Below are 15,337 nucleotides of genomic sequence, written 5' to 3' on the forward strand. Positions count from 1 at the left end.
GTTATGCCTGATAATCAAAATCCAAGCTTTGAAGGTTGAGTTTAGCAAACCTAAGTCTGTTCAAGGATGTAATAGTACTGGATCCGGATATGGAGTTCTCAGTACAGTAGAGATGTGGACCTGCACGAGCACATCCAGAGGAGGGCCACAAAAATGATCCAAGGGATGGAACATCTCTCCTACGAGGACAGGCTGAGAGAGCTGGGGCTGTTCAGACTGGAAAGGAGAAGGCTCTGAGGTAACCTGCTAGCAGCCTCTCTGTAACTAAAGGAGGGTTGTAAGAAAAAAGGGGACAGGCTCTTCAGCAGGGACTGTTGTGATAGGACAAGGGAAAATGTTTGAAAACTAAAAGAGGGGAGATTTAGTTTGAATATAAGGAAAAAGTCTTATACAGTGAGAGTTATGAGGCATTGCAACAGATTTCTCAGAGAGGTGGTGGAAAGCCCGTCCCTGGAGACTTTCAAGGTGAGGCTGGGCCAGGCTCTGGGCAACTCGATCTAGCTGTAGATGTCCCTGTTCATTGCAGGGGAGTTGGACTAGATGATCGTTAAAAGTTCTTCCAACTCTAAGGATTTTTTGATTCTATATTTTCATATCTTTTCAAATACTGCAAAATCTGGACACCCTGATCTTCATGTCAAAGCAAGAAAGTTATGAAAGAAAATGAACTTGAAGAAAAAGGACAGAAGAAGGGCATCAACCAGAATGTTTGATCAACCTAAACGGAAGAAGCATTCCGGTCGATGCCCTTCTTCTGTCCTAGAGGTGGTGGCAGTCCCTCCTGTGCACCCTGAAGGACCTGCTAGTGTGGTCTCTGAATCTCATTACAAATTGCCATAGGTGATAAAGATGACTAACTATGTACTTACTCCTGCATTGTGGGCTACAGAGTAAAATTTAAGAGCACCTCAATATATAGAAAGTCCAACTAGATGATTGACTGGGTTTTTCTAGCACCATGAATCTCTGTCTATAGATATATAACCATTAGGAACCTGTTTTTTGTAGACTACATCATTAAATTTATGGGAGTTGGCAGTCTGCAGGGGTAGCTGCCATTCTGTGAGATAGAACAGATGCTGCTGCTACACTGAAATACACAATACCTTGTTCTGGAAATCTTTGTAGTTCATATTAATCTAGAATAAATCAAATATATTGAAAACATACCCTAACTTTAGAGGCAAGGACAAATATAACAGTATTGTCTGACTGACTCCTCTCCATTTGGAATTCAGACCAGAAATCACAAAACTTTAACCACCTTTCATATATGTGATTTAAAAAAAAATAAACAAAACAATATAAATCATAAAGATAACACTAATGAACAGAAACACTGCCTTTGTTGATTCTTGATTTTAACTGATGATGAACAGGACTGTGGCCAACAGGAACTATTTTCCCATATAAGAAGCTGAAAGATAGGTCTTTTATGTAGAACAAAAGCAGCATATTATGGAAGTTGGCTGTTTTTAGCAAATGCATCTGGGGAGACATTAATTATTTATTTCTCACTCACTAAAAATAGCTGTGGTCTGCATTTTAACCAGCTTGCTCACAATTTCCCTAGAAGGTTTCTGTATTAATACGGTAAGAGAAAGAAGACACTCTAGATCGTTTAATTATTTTACTCAGGTAAACTAGTTGTCTACAGCATACACTTGATGATGAAAGCAAATAGGAAAACTTTTTTTTTTTTTTTTTAATGTAAATGTGTAGGCATGACTATAAAACGGTGAGCATGATCATTAGAAAAATACACGTGGAAAAGGCCATTCCTTCCATTCTGTCTTTGCTTTAGGGACTTAGATGATATTGGAAAGGAACAATAGCAGCTAATTAACTGGCTTTCGTGGAGATTAACAAGAATAAAAGTCACATTGACTAGTGGTAAGCTGCCCAATTCTGTGCCCAAGATTTGGAGAAATTTCTTCAGTGAAAGTCATTTACTCCTTTTTTTTTTCTCCCCACACATGAATTAAGGAGTACATTTATCCTGTGCTCACAGCTGCCATTAAGCTTGTGTATCTCAAAGTTTGTGAGCATATTAGAGGTAAAGAGAAGTCACATCCCTCATAAATATGCTCTGAATACTACCTTTTGACTTGCTTTTAAAAAATTAACTAATTGGCTTTTTCTTAACAATGCATTCTTTTTTGCCTTTTGTTGTATATACCTGACTACTATGATTATATCTAATCATAATTTTCAAGTATTATTCACTCCACAATTGAGAAACTGTACCGACAGCAGTACTAAGCTTTGTTTGCAACTAGCAGTATGGAGAGATTTGCTAGTTCATTTCTTTTCCCCACAGTAACCTCATGATATCCATGCTGACTGATAATTTTGAAAAGAAAAATATTGAACAATGAATTTTTAACTTCAACAAGAACTGTTTACCTTATTATTTCTATTTAAGTCCTCTTGGAATAGCTTTCTTTTCTTTCTTCTGATTATTATTTATATTTAGGATACATAAGGCCATTCAAAGAACTTATTCTTGACTCACACTAGGCTTAATACAGGAAATGTATATGAAGTGAATTAAGCCAACTATGTTTAATAAATGAAAATCCATACGGTATCTTATATATATGTATGTCAATTGATATTCTGTTCTTTATTTCATTTTGTCAAACTAACTGGGTACTGTGTATCCTATCAGTTTTAATCATGCTGCATTATTGTTTTTGCTGTGCTTTTTATGGAGGTTTGTCTTGAGTACTCACCCAAAACAAGGTTCATGGCCCCTGCAGTCAGCCTGTCTTGCTTCAAAGCACTGCAGAGGAACCACATGATCATCTTGAGGAAGACTGAAGCTACTTTGGCAAAACTGCTGTTTTGCTTGCATGGTTTCCAGTTACTCCAGTGGCTTATACTCAGCCTCAGGGAATGAGCTGTTCCCTTTTTCTCTTTGGCACACTTAGCCAGTTGGCCACCACGCTGTGCTATAGGGTAGAGAGCCATCCTGGTCAGGTAATTACTATCATACAGACAAGCCAAGTAAGTATGAGATCAGTAACACTATCCATGCAACAAGACAGAGCTTATGAGCTGCATTTTAACGATCAATTAGGCATTCACTTCTCATCAGCAAGTTCGGTTTCGTTTGGTCTGAATTTGGTTATACAGTGATCTATCTGGTTTTTGTACTGACTTCCTTCTTGCACATTTTGTGAAACTGGATGTCAGTCATAGTTTAACAATGAGCTAAAATGCTAGTTTCCTTTACTTTCTATTCACTGAATATACTATGATTTTTCCTTGTTTAACTGATCAATAAATGATAGAGCTTTATGAATTGTTTTAATTTTTTGATGTCGTTATGCTTATCCACGTTCATTACAAGCGTGAATCAGCATCCACTGCAGAATCTTTGCCTGCTAGATCTGTGTAGTAAACCATAGTTTCTGGCACATTTGAACTTTGAGATGTAGTTGCCTTTTTTTGTTTGTTTCTTGGGGATCTATAGTGAACAATACTGGAAGAAAACTATTTCATGAACTTTTATCTATATTATTTCTATTTTGTCTGCTGAAAAAAGGGAAAATAATTTTAGGCAAGTATTTTATTACTAGATGAATTCTCTTCATTTTCTCCACAATTAATTTTTGAGAGAGAATTGTATACCTCAGTCCTTTCTGTTTCTGTTCAAACATACCCTGAATTCCAATACTCTCTGATATACTCTCTGTGTTCCGTCTACTCAGCTCATAAGTTTGCTTTCATTACATTTATCTTACAGCCAGAAATTGAGCCATATTGCATTACTATTTTGAATAGTTCTGGGATTGAAGAGATTGAAATATCCCATAAAGTAGGATCTGCACAAAAAGGAAATTTTATGAAGGACATTTCCCGTTTTTATTGCCTTTTTTTTCCCTCCCTCTCTCTTAGAAACCAGCCAATGGTTATACTGACATGGCAAAAGGAAGCAAATCTGCTGACAAATACCTCACGTTACTTTAGGAGAAGAGGGCTGCAGTAAAACCAGGCTAGACTTTGCTCGCATGAGTGATTCTCACACAGCCAGGCTTCTTAGCCTTTAAATGAGTGTTACAGCACAGAGAAGTATCAGATGCTTGGTCTTTTATTCAGTATCCATTTATCCTGACATCTGGGGAGTCAAGTGGGTTGTTTAGGTCAGCTAGAACTCTATATGGAGATGTACATACAAGGCCATTAATACCCTTTCAGAAGCTGCTACCTACCCAGCTGCATTAACATTTTAGATTCATTTAAAGGCTCTCAAGGGCACATATTGAAACATAAAAACTCAACAAGCACTGAAATAGTAAATCTGAAAAGATCAGATGCAGTGAACATTAGACAGCAAATGTGTCTTGTTTCTAGTTTCCTGGGTAATCACAGCCTGGAACAGTACTGCTGAAATGTCTTAATCCTTTCTGCAGACTGAAAGCAGAGCTTGTGAAACAGAGACAATCATATTTAAAGTGGTTTCTGATACCTGTCACTTTTTTATGGCAAAGAATTGAAGGCATTTTAACACACTGAATCTCATATGCTGCTTTGAAAGGAGAAAGTAACATACCCTTACGCACGCACATGCAAAGAAAAAATAAATGCAATGTATTTTTGTATAGGGAGGTGTCTGTGAAATGAAAAATTCTCCACCATTTTATCACTCTTTGTGAGTCTTGCAAAATGAGCTGCTCAACATGGAGCTATTTCTATTACTTGTCCTTGCAAAAAACAAGGGCGTGTGAGAAATGCACGGAGACTGTGCACAGAACCAGCGGAATTCACTCATCCAATACTTTCATTTCAGAAGGCCATGCATTTTTATTGCCAAGTTAATGCATTAGCTTTCTGTAATGCATATGGAAGTGAATGTGTTGAGGAACACAACAGTATTTTAAAATACAGTTAGCAGATCTGTTTTAATAATAGGTTCATATCCCAAGACAGATTTACTCTGTTTAATTTTGTCTGTTGCAAAAGAGAGGTTAAATCTAGATGCATTATTAAGCAGATAAAGCAACTTTTTATACTGTGCTTAGAAGATCAACACCAGTTCCTGGGAGATTTGTCATACCGCATAGGCAAACCACATGTTTATCAAGCAGAGAGCAACACTAGCTAGAGCTGAGCTTCTTTAATTACTCTTTTTTTTCCTTTTTTTAGATAATGGATCTATATAGGAAAGCAGGCTACAATCATTCCAAAATCAATCAACCTATTTTCCCAAATATTTTCTTATTGCTTTTATTTATTTTTTTTTTTTCAAGGGGAAGATGGGAGACGAGAGAAGCAGAAGGGAGTAGGGAGAATGCAAGCTGGAGCCTCCTGCTGGAGGAGAGCACTGTGCTCAGTGTCCCCCAGACTGAGAGTAAACTCCTTGGGAGTAAAGGGCCTTGGGGCAGCATCACTCACAAAGATGTTACAACTGATTTGAAACAGTGAGGTTGAATCAAAATTACGTCTTCCCTTCGCCATCACATTAAATTAATATGTACAGATAGCTAATGCACACTCTGTGTCAGAAAGCAGAGAGTTGTCACCAGGTAAAAATCCTGGGAGCTGGAAGCAGAAACACCAACATGGATTACTTCTAAAAAGTCACCAAATATGTTTTGACTGCCTGGATAATCAGCTCTGCAAACCCAGGTTTGCTTGCGCAGTCTTCTCAAGTTCACAGTACAGCAGTAGATAGTTGAAGCAATTCTGAGAAAGTGAGCTGTAATGTTATTTCAACTTATTTGTTCCCCAGATAACAGCAGTAGTTTGTTGAGCTTCATCTTTCCCATGACAAGGTTCACTTTCATCTTTTTTTTTTTTTTTGAGCTGAGCTGCTTTATAAGCTCTTACGAGATCAAATTTGCTGCCTACAAAGCAGGACTATTTTGTCCATGTACACAAAATATTTCCTACGCTCGCACTGACACCCAAGCACAGGTCTCAAAGAGACAGCTTGAGTCTAGCTTGTCCTCCTCCTCTTATCCCTTTCACACTTTTTAATTATTCCTCAGCAGACAGAGAGAAGCTATGCCATATTTCTGCGTGTTTCCATGGAGCTGAAAGATGAATGTTAGCAGTGGCTTCATAAAATTCACATCAGATTGTTGTTATGTTTTATTTGTCAGAATAGCTTAGCCTGTGACATCCCCAGGGCTCAGAATATATTACAGTCTTCCCTGGGAGTGCAAGAGAAGCGTTTGCCAAAATTCGGAGTCTATTGTTTCTCCAGCCTGCACAGCCAACTTCTCTTTCATTCTGAGGGAGATGAAGACATATCAAAAGGGTGAACTGATGCCCTACAAATATACAAGGTCTGGGGTCAAAGATAAAAGAGTATCAGGAGGCATCCAGTTGTAAATAAACAAACACTATCAGTTTTGATTCTCAGCCTACACTGAACTATGCACTTTAGCTTGTGAGAAAGAGTAAAGAAAAAAAAATTTGCTATGGAGCTACCACACTCTTTCATAAAATATGTACTTGGAACAACTTCTGACATATGCATTGATATACATAGCAGAAACACTCACAACCAAAAAAAAAAAAAGAAATTTTGAGATGTATTCTGCTTTTTGTGAGTAGACTTCATTTTTAACTCTTCCTTCCCCCTCCTCCTCCCCCCCTTCCAAAAAAAAAGTAAAAAAAGAAATGTATGTTTGACAGTAATAACATTTCAGTCTTTGCACTACTGAGGTGAGGTCATGAAAACGAGAGCTGAGTGCATCAGGGATGAGTTCCCTAAAAATAAAGCAACTCCAGACTTGTGGATAACACGAGGTAGTGTTGATCTATTGACTCTGTGTTCCTCTATACCTGTGAGGGCTGCTCTGAAAGTAATGCCTCCTATTTTATGATGTTGGCCCATCATGTCAGTGGTAGATGTTGGTGGTATGGCAGTAAAGGTTGAATCTTCTCACCAATATTCCATTACATTTTGGTGCCATGCGACAGATGGCAGCAGAGGGGCAGTCTGACAAAATGGTGTCTGACATGGAAGTGCATACAAAGCAAAGGTGTGTCACTGAATACCTCCATACGAAAACAATGGCACCCACAGACAATCATCTATGCTTACTGAACATTTATGGAGACCAAACAATGGATGTGAGGCGGTGGGTAGTGCATTTCAGCAGTGGCAGCAGTGACATGAAAGACAAGCCACCTTCTGGATGGCCATCCAGATTGTTACGAGTGTGACATGCAGACTCTTGTTCACTGCTGGAGAAAATACATAGCTAATGGTGGTGACTGCATTGAAGAACAATGCTTTGTAGCTGAGCACTGGCTCTATCCAGCAGTGTCATTGTGTTGTTTGTATCTGTTGGAGTTTCCTTGGAACTAAATAGTTTTGGAGTGACCTATCTACATAATTTGTTAGAGCTCTGAAATGCTTTTCATTGGGTCAACATTCTGCACTCCTATATATGTATATATTGAGGTCTGAGTAACGAAGACTTTCAAAGTGCCTTCTCATTCTGGAAACACAGATCATTTGGCCTTCCTGCAAGAGGCATAGTTCCTTCTTGCCATAATACATTGCAAATTTACAGCTTTATTATATTTTGTACCTCTCTCCCTACAGGCCAATTTAATCAGACATGAAACACAGAAGGATTTACTTCAATTCTATCTCATGTTATTGTCATGCTGTTAGCGAATTGTTTACAGCTGTGTCATTAGTCCTTATTTCAGCTTTACATAGCCTATATTGTTCCCATACATTGTTTTATTTACATATTAACATAAGGCCATCTGAATTTAGTGTGGCTGAGCAGCACTGTGAGATTTCTACTTATCCAAAAGTGAGAGAAGGATGTGGAACATTTAAGAGCCCCTCTCCCCCCGGAAAGTGAGGGGGACCATAGGATACATGGAAAGCCTACCAAACTCAAGTTGCTATAAAACTGAAAATTTCATTTCTACAGTCCTCAGGGACAAACTGCAAGGAGTAAATCCCATGGCAGTCTCCATTTAATGGTGTGTATTTCAAAAGCCGTAGGACTGAAGTGAGAAAGAGAGAGAGAGGCACTTTGTGTGCGAGAGGTGAATGTGGAGAAATGGGAAGGACTTGGTAGCTTTAAATTAAATGACAGAAATGTCCAATATTAACTGCTCTGCAGTGGAGCTATTCAGAAGTTGTATTTCAAAGTCCTAGGCTTGAAAATGAATGGCTTAAAGGGAAAAATGAGGCTGCAATGCAACTCACTGCAAGTATGTCTACATTTTATAGGCAAACTTTTATGCAGTATTTGTTTGTTTTGTTTGTATATAGGCTGAAGTTTTTATAAGGATAGTCAGAAGTTTTCAAAGAAATGGACATGTAAGAAGGATCCCACAAGCTGTTTGGGTGAGCAGCTTTCTGCTGCGCAGGGTTTCTTCAAGGGATGTCTTAGCACACTCAGTAAGCACAGCTAAGATTTGCTCCTTCAGACTAAGGGCTGGGGCCAGATGGAGGCTGGAGAGGTGGAGTGCCTACAGCCTCAGAGACACAGCAGTCAGTTTTAGATTTGCAGGACAATGGTAAGAGAGAGGAACAGGTTAGGCCCTCATGTTTTGCTGCCCTTTCAGGGAAGCACTGCAGAGGGCTGTCATCTCTACCACATCCAAAGATTTAGTTACATAGTTATTAAGATAGAAGGAAATAATTTACAGGTGGGTAAAAAGAAGCAGTAAAAAATATGGAAGCATGACTTCCTTTCATCTCTAAATTTTGAGAAGTGGCTTGGCCAGAAGGACCAGTCATTTTTAACGCTGAAGGAATGACAGTGTAAGGCTAAAGGGATTTAGAAATGGAGGTGGGGGAGGGAAGGAGAGAAATACATTACACCAGAGACGTTAAACTATTAGCAAGAAAGATTTTTCTGGTTATTCTAGTCAGAGAATGTCTCTGCCAAATCCAGCATAAGAAACTCTGGTAATTAATCCACAGAGACACTTAAGCTTCTAATCAAATTCAAGATACCTGTGTTCTTGGCTCAGGTAATGTTTCCTCATTACTTAAGACAGGTATAAATTGGCATTTAGCTGAAGCTAGCACCTGCACCGAACACGTGAACCTCCTTGTCAGTAAACTATCCCAGACTTTTTGATAAGAGAAATGGAGAAGAAAATACATGACAGTGGTCATGGATATTGAAACCGTATGTCCCCTTGGTAAGAACAGACAGGTATTGCAGACTATATTTTGCCCTCATTCCCCAGAAGATGCATCCCCAAAACAATTGCCAAGTCCAGTTCTAATCATGTTGTTTTTGTGCCACTTCACTGCCTGATGGAAAGAAAAGCTGCTTTGAGCTCTGGTCACAGTGGGAATCATCGCCCCAATCAAAGGAGTCCATACAGCACCACAGCTATATTAAAGTGACTGAGCAACTGTCCTTGGTCATGCAGTTTGCTCCAGGGAATGCAATTCCCTGGGCATAGGGGAGTCTGCAGCAGATCTGGGAATTTAATCTGTTCTCTTGAGACAGTCTTTTTAGGATTAGCTCATCCTTTTTCCTCCTGTTGAGCAACAATGCGAGGACAGCAGCTGAGATTCATCACATCTCACTTGGACAATTTAAGTGCCTTAAGTTAGAAATACAGTTGTTATAGGCATATTTTACAGTCACCAGAAAAAGAGAAATTCTGTCTGTCTGACACCACCAGAGATGTCTCATTTCTTTGAGTAGGCTAAAGAGAGGCTTATCTTTTGTCAGGTGCCTGAAGCTGGAGTGGATGAAACTGCGTCTACCATGCCTGTGAAAGGTGGGATATTTAGTATACCCGTTCTAAATCTAAAGACACATTTTAGGTTAGAGGTGCTGTTCTGTACTGACTACAGGGGCTGCTCCAAAAGTAATGCCTCCTATTTTACTATATTGGCCCATGGTGATGTGGCAGTAGAGGTTGAATTCCCACCCATATTCCAAATGCATTTTGTTGCCAAGGGACAGATGGCAGCAGAGGGACAGTCTGACATGGAAGTGCATGCAAAGCAAAGATGTGTCACTGAATACCTCCATGCAGAAAAAAAGGCACCCATGGACATTCACTGATGCTTGCTGAACATTTATGGAGACCAAACATAGTGAGCACACAGAGGAGGTGTTTCAGCAGTGGCAATAGTGACATAAAAGACAAGCCACGTTCTGGATGGCCATGCAAACTGTTATGAGCACAGCATGCAGGCTTCTGTTCATTGCTGGAGAAAATGTACAGCTAATGGTGGTGACTGTGTTAAAAAATAGTGCCTTATAGGTGAGAATTTCCTCTATCAAATAATGTTATTGTGCTCTTTGTACGCATTTCCATGGAAATAAATAGGATACATTACTTTTGGGGTGACCTACATATATTCATAAGTTCTGGAAGATCAACATGCTTGTAAAAAAATGTTTCAGTATTCAGCAGCCAGGAGAGATTATCAGAATGCAAACAAAAAACTGGTGCCTGGCAGAACTTTGAATGTGGACCACTGCATTCTGTGACTTCTTTGTTTTAAATGAGTCAAATAGCACTTACATAACGATCCTGATAGCCAAAGAATATTCTTCAAGAGAACCATAATAAGTGAGAACAGCTGTAGTAAAACACAGCTGACTTCTGAACAGTGATTTTTTTCCAGTTATCTTAAATAAATGCTGAGGCTAATTTTTAAGGAAATACTTCAGTTTGATGCTTTAAATAATAACTTCACAAGATTCTCTATTAATAATGCATTCTGGAAAACTGGATTTGTGAAATTAAAAGCGCACTGGACTCAGCCAAATCATTCCAATTTATATTAGCCTTTGTACTTTGCAAGACACTAAAAATAGACTAAAAACATTCAAAACACATTTCCTTGTAAAACTTGACACCTGTAGTTGAAAATAAGCTATTGTTGTAAGGCTTGTTTAACACTGTCCTTTGTTTACTTTGAGAAGTAAAGCAAGAAGCAGATGTTTCATTACCCATGAAAACTAGAAATTGACTATTAGGGAAGTAAAAAAAAAAAAAAAAAGAGAGAAAGAAAAAGTATAATATTCTTATGATTAAATTCCACTTAAGTCATATTCATTTGCATGGAATTCTGAATTCTTTCATCACCTACTCAGACCTATCTAATAAACAAGTTCTTAAAGCAAAAACATTCTCAATATTACCACTTATATTAGTACAGTATTCACACCTAAAATGTCTGACATTTTGAACAGAATGACTTCTTATTTTCACATGCAAAAGAACTATCTTCAGTGATTAGTGGAACGGGTGAAAAGATTTCTCATTAAACGTAGGTTAACCAGTCTGGGAACCAAAAGCACCTTTTGATCTCAGACCCACTGCATGGTGTGAATTATGTGCAAAAAAACCCATCTGTGTGCTGAAACAACAACTACTTCTCAATAGGTCATAAAGAAATGCGTACTGTGGATTCATTGTCAATTTTGTCTTCACAGGAAAACACAATCAAGTGGGTAGGCCAAGATGAGGATGAGAATCACAACTCTTGTGAATTAGAAAAAGTGAACCTCTGGACTTCTATGATAGGTTTTTAATATAGGGGTGACATGGTTTTAGAATATAAAGCTTCCTGTAGTCACAAAAAAGTGCTTTTCTTTCTTGAATGCAGACAGATTTTGAAGCAGAAGCTGCAGTATTACCAAGTGATTTACATATAAATTAATCCATATTAGACCTTATGAATCATTCACTCCTTCAGGGGAATGATCACCATCCAGTTGGTCTGATCACCTAAGCCACGCAAATAGATAACATTAATTATGGTACGCTCTCATCATAATCAGCAGTTTCAAGCTGTTAGGTAGACACTCCTGTTAATAGGGTTTGTGTTTTAGTTCTACGGAGTTGGGTCTATGTAACAAAGCCCAGTGCTGCACTTCAAGTGTCCAACCACTTGGCAAGATCAGGAGTGATATTTGAGTCTCTGATAATGTTTCAGACATGGTGTGACACAGAGGAATGACCTGACAGACCTGGGAGCAAGACAGAGACACTGTCTGATCTTCTCACATCATGGCAGGCAATTGTCATTACTTCCAGCCTTCTCTTTAGTAATGATAGCCTCTGTTTTTTCTAACAATACTGCTTGATTAGTGTCTCAGCACCAGGAGTTTATTTCTGCTGGCACATGGTTCTTTCTCCAAAGTGGACATACTTGGGTTAAGGAAAAAAGATGTTTTGAGAAACAAGAAATTGCCTGGTATTGAAGCTGTGAACCCAACAATTCCCGAATTCCCCCAGCTCTCTTGGGAGCTCCATGTTGGTTTCTAACACAGAAGGCAGTATTTCAGAATTAAAAAGCAAACCAACCAACCAAACCCGCCCTGATCAATCTTGACTAATTTGCTGCAGCAGACACAATGTGAAAAATGCATAGAATTAAGGAAGGAGCTTTTCTTTCCTTTTTTCCTCTATCTCTGGAGTCAAGTTAAAATGGAATACAGTCATTAAAAGGTTATCTAGTGTAACAACCTAGACAGTAAAAAGGCAGCAGCAGAAGGCTATATTCCTCTGTGAATTGTTTTATGAAGTATCTCATGGCTGACAATCAGTGAACTAAATCCTTCGACAAGGAGAGATTTACAAGGACTTGTCTACAGAGACAAAGTGTTTCTACAGACTACAGGCAGCCCTGGGACCAGGGATTAGGAGAACTGCACATAAATACAGCTTACAGCTACAGAATGCCACAACTGGGAGCTTTCAGTAGGAAACTATGTGTAAACATGCCTATGGAAACGGGCTTCATTGTGAATTGTAGAAGTTTTGTCTTGGACTTTGAAAAGTGCTTTCCTTCATTAATTCAAACTCCACAATTTATGCCCTTAGAATTTTGCAATCAGACATCTTGTTCCTGGCTATTTCAAAGTCTCTCACTTCTGTCTGGATTAAGACTGTTTATCTAAATTCCGCCTAGCGTTGCCTTCATATGGGGCTGCTTTCTTTTTTGTTTTCTTTAATGATTGATGAACATTAGAAGATGGAACAGATAATTTAAATATTGCAAGCTGTTAAATATTGAACACTCTAAGAATCCTTAATTAAGCAGCAGCACACGGCGGGCAGTCAGGTTCTGAGAGGCTATCACATGCCTGGGGTGGCACCATGCTGGAGAAGCCCGCCTGATTACCTTCATTAACCACCTCAGAGGGGTAGTAATCAACTACTGCAGAAATTTACTGCCTAAAAAGCACATTGTTATCAATGAAATGAATGTAAATTGTCACAACACTGCACTTAATGGGCATTACTGCCACATGCAAAGTTGTACTGCCAAATGATTTTGCAACCCATTTGTGTTCAGATAATATTAAAGCTGCTACATACTAGTGATTTTAAGGAGAATTTAGATGGATGGGGATGTGGAGTGGAGATTGCTGCTTCCTGTGTGGTGTTGGGAAATCTCTGTCTAGCATCCCTTGAGAAATGAAATTGGTAAATCTTAAGGTTGGCCTTTAGAGACTGTGGATACATCCACCCTGTGAAAATGTGTTCTTACTGCATGATTGTAATTTGGCATTAACTCCCCAGACTGCAGCCACTGGGAATCTGATGTGGGTATGCATACCATTGCAGTACAAAATTCATCCAAGAATTTTGCTTCCTGCCAGGGAAGCAGAGTGTTTGGGGTGAACGTACTGCTGAAAAATCTGAATTTCATTTATGAGTAAGGGAAATGGGTAATGGTCACTTTAGCCATTATATCCATTGTCACACGTTGAGGTTTTTAACCTCATGTGCTCAACAAGAAACAAGTTACTTTCCACATAATTAAATCCTCAGTAGAAGCAAGGAAAGATGCACACCAGTGCATGTCAGCTGCTTATTAAACACGTCTCTGCAACCGAACCTTTAATTGCCTCTTTCTTCTTTCAGCTGGAGGTAGGATCCTTTTTCACTCCTTGTCCACACACAGATGAATCCTGGGCAAAGTAATTCCCCATTCAGTTATTCCTGTCTTTCCAAAGCACATTAGTATGCTGGTGAATAAACTATTCCAGACCCCTGAGCAGCTTCAAGGACCCATCATCTCTTTAAAAATCTCTCCAACAGAAAAAAATATCCTTCCTCTCCTCTCAAAGGTGAACAATTTCCCAAGCCATTCCATAGGAGCCCAGGGCCACTGATGGGTTTCCTAACTGTAAAAATACTGTGACTTTGAAGCCCACTGCCTCCACCCCAGCTGAGAAAGCAAAAAACCAAAAAAAACAAAAAAAAAACACCCAAAAACAAACAAACCAAAAAAAACCCAAGCAGAGCAGGATTTTATCCTTTGTGAAAGGGGAAAATTGCAGTTTGGTAGCTGTTGCTTCTAAACTTCAGGATGGGTAGAAACAACAAATGTAATGTCATGACACTGATATGGCTAAAAAAGGAATTTGAGAAAGGCTGTTGTGACACATACAGAGCCCTGTGCTGTTTGATTCAAAATTACTGAAACATCCAAGCTTTACCAGACAAACTAGAAAAATTCTCATATGGCTTCTTAAAACTAACTGAAATCTTCCTGAAATAATCTAACAGTTGTAGTGAAATGACAGTGGATGAAAATGCTATAGATTTTTATTATGACAATTTCAATTTTTGTCAGACTTCACCAACAGAGGTGATTAGAGGTCTGGAGCACCTCCCTGTAAGGGCAGGCTGAGAAAGCTGAGGCTCTTCAGCCTAGAGAAGGCTCTAGGGAAGACCTTATATCAGCCTTCCAGTACCTAAAGGGGACCTACAGAAAACATGGGGAGGGACTTTTTAGAAGGGCTTGTAGCAACAGGACAGGGGGAAATAGTTTTAAACTGGAAGAGGATAGATTTAGACTAGATATTAGGAAGAAATTCTTTACTGTGACAGTGGTGAGACACTGGCACAGGTTGCCCCATGAGGTTATGGATGCCCCTCCCTAGAATCATTCAAGGCCAGGCTGCATGGGGCTGTGAGCAACCTGGTCTAGAGAGAGGTGTTCCTGCCTGTAGCAGGGGGCTGGAACTAGATAGCATTAAAAGTCCCTTCCAACACAATCCATTCTACGATTCTATGAACATGTATTTCTCGGTTTAGCAAAGTATGCTAGAATCCTTGAGAATTTTAAGCGTTACACCAGGGCAAAGTATTGTTATTTAACAGCAGATTTAATTGGTTATTTACTAAAGAAATCATTGCTACTATTGATACTTGCAATTTCTCATAGGCTGTGCTTCCTAAGGATTTGATATCAACTCATTTATGCAAGTGAAATAGACAAAAAGAAAGACAGTAACTTGGGAACCAGAGATATTCTTTAAAAATGACTTTAAATTATACTGCTAATTTTTAATATCTGCCTTTGGCAGCCTTTCTTTCCTCAGCACAATCATTACTCAAGACATTATAA

This window comes from Tetrao urogallus (assembly GCF_951394365.1).
Source record: "Tetrao urogallus genome assembly, chromosome: 6".
In the NCBI taxonomy this organism is placed as follows: Eukaryota; Metazoa; Chordata; class Aves; order Galliformes; family Phasianidae; genus Tetrao; species Tetrao urogallus.